Here is a 2803-nt window from a genome sequence, read left to right as displayed (position 1 = left end):
ATGGCCCTGCATAGCAATAGCATCCCTTAGAAAGAAGAACAATGTTGGAGGAAGTATGCTACCTAATATCAAACTATACTATAAGGCCATAGTAATCAAAACATCATGGTATTGGCATAAAAACACACAAAGATTAATGGAACAGAATAGACAGCCCAGAAATAAATCAACACCTTTATAGTCAATTACTGTCTGACGGAGGAAGCAAGCAGATATAATGAGCTAAATATTACTTAAAAGATGATGTTGGGAAAATTTGACAGATACATGCAGAAAAATGAAACTAGACCACCTGTTTTTACACCACATCAAAAGAATAAACTCAACATGATTAAAGACTTAAACATTGGACCCCAAACCATAAAAATTCTAAAAAAAAACATAGGCAATACAATCTCAGACATTGCTTTTAGCAATATTTTATCAGATATATCTCCTCAAGCAAGGGAAACCAAAGAAAAAATAAACAATTGGAAGTACATCAAACTAATAAGTTTTTGCACAACAATGAAAACCATTAACAAAATAAGACAACCCATGGAATGGGAGAACATATTCATTGATATATCTGGCAAGGGGTTAATATCCAAAATTTATAAAGAACTTACAAAACTCAACACCAAAAAACCAATTCAGTTAAAACATGGGCAAAGGACCTGAGTAGACACTTCTCCAAAGAGGACATACTGATGGCCAATAGACATATGAAATGATGTTCAGCACTAATCATCAGAAATGCAAATTAAAACCACAATGAGACATCATCTCACATCTGTCAGAATGGCTATCATCAATAAGTCAACAAGTGCTAGTGAGGATGTGAAGGGAAGCCCATTTGCACTGTGTTGGGAATGCAGATTGATACAACCATGGTGGAAAGCAGTGTGGAGAGATACCTCAAAAAATTAAAAATGAATCTGCCTTTTGACCCAGTGATCCCATTCTGGGAATATATCCAAAGACACCCAAAACACTAATTCTAAAGAACATAAGTAGCCCTGTGTTCATTGCAGCATTACTTACAATTGCCAAGATGTGGAAGCAACCCAAGCATCCATCAGGAGATGGGTGGATAAAACTACTATGGGACATTTACACAGTGGAATACTACTCAGCCACAAAAGAAGAAAAAATTACCCTTTGTGACAGTATGGGTGGACCTAGAGAACATTATGCTAAGTGAAATAAGCCAGTCAGAGAAAGACAAATAACAAAAGATTTCACTCAAATGTGGACTCTAATGAACAAACTGAACTAACAAGCAAAACAGACACTCATAGAGAACAGGATGACCGCTATGGGTGGGCTGGGTTGGAGTGGAAGGATGGAGGAAAAAGGGAAAGGCTCATGGACAAGGACAACAGTGTGGTGATTCTTGGGAGGATGGAGTATAAGGGGGATAAATGCTAATGGAAAAAAATACCATAAAAAAAGAAACATTGTTTTTAGTAAATATGGTTAGAAAAAAACCTAACACGGGAGATCAAATTCTAATTTAAAAATAATAGACTGATTTAAGTCTCCCACAAAGCACCTCTACTAACTGTAGAATGTGTAAGTGGAACCAACAGCTGAAATCTAGTAACGCTGCTTCTGGCACTGGCCAGCTGGCTCAGTTGGTTGCAGAGTCATCCCATACATCCAAAGTCATGGGTTCAATCCCTGGACAGGGCACATACCTAGGTTTTGGCTTCAGTCCCCAGTAGAGAAACATAAGGGACGCAATGATTGATGTTTCTCTCATCAACGTTCCTCTCTCTTCCTTGCTCTCTAAAATCAATGAAACATATCCTCAGGTGAGGATTTAAAAAATTTCTTAATAAAATAAAAATACTGCTTCTGTTGTGTTTGATTATTTGATCATGATAAGATAAATAGACTATGTAACACTCTATGTCACCTGCAGTAAACTTAGAATTTAAAGCCTGGGGTACATGGCTAAAAGAGGACCAGGGTGGGGGTCAGCAGTGGCGGTCTTCAGGGCAAAGGTTCTGTAAACTGTTAATATCTAAATAAATACTGTTAATATACAGTAATTGTCATTACTGTATAAAAAAAGTTTCACCATGTATGGCCTTTGTGACCTTATTGTCATACATTTTACTTCTACATATGTGCACAATAATAACATTGTTATGAGGTTTTTGCTTTAGTCAATTATTTTTAAGACTTAAAAATAAGCACATTATTTTATATTTATTGCGTATTTACCATTTTCAGTGCACTTTTTTTGTAGATCCAAATTTCCACCTGTTATCATTTAGCTTATTCCTCAAGTGTTTATCATTTGTACTAATACAGAGCTAGGTGATGAATTCTTTCATCTTTCGTATGTCTGAAAATTCTCTCTCTCCCTTTATTTTGTGAAAAACATTTTTTTGCAGGATATAGAAATTTAGGTTGACTTTTTTCCCTAGTATTTTCAGGATGTTGCATGATTGCTTCTGGCTCACTTTATTTCTGCTGTCATTCTTACTTTTGTTCTCTGTATAGAATATGGCCGATGGCTGCTTAAAAGATTTTTCCATTTGTCCTATAACTTTTAAAATGTCATCCTCTTGACATCTAGCTCTTCAATCTTAATGTTCTCCTGAAGTCAAGTCTGTTTTCTCTGATTGTTTTTTAGATTTTTTTCTGTTTCTGTGGGTTTTGATACTGTCATGTGCACAGATGCGGTCTTTACCTATTTCTCACCTGAGTTCATAGGCCTTGTTATATCTCTGACTTGATATCCTTTGTCAGCTTTAGGAAATCCTCGATCAGTGCCTTTTTCCCCTCCTTTTGAGACTCCAATTATGTATAT

Source organism: Phyllostomus discolor, chromosome 1 (assembly GCF_004126475.2).
Source record: "Phyllostomus discolor isolate MPI-MPIP mPhyDis1 chromosome 1, mPhyDis1.pri.v3, whole genome shotgun sequence".
Lineage (NCBI taxonomy): Eukaryota > Metazoa > Chordata > Mammalia > Chiroptera > Phyllostomidae > Phyllostomus > Phyllostomus discolor.
This window is presented reverse-complemented; position numbering follows the sequence as displayed.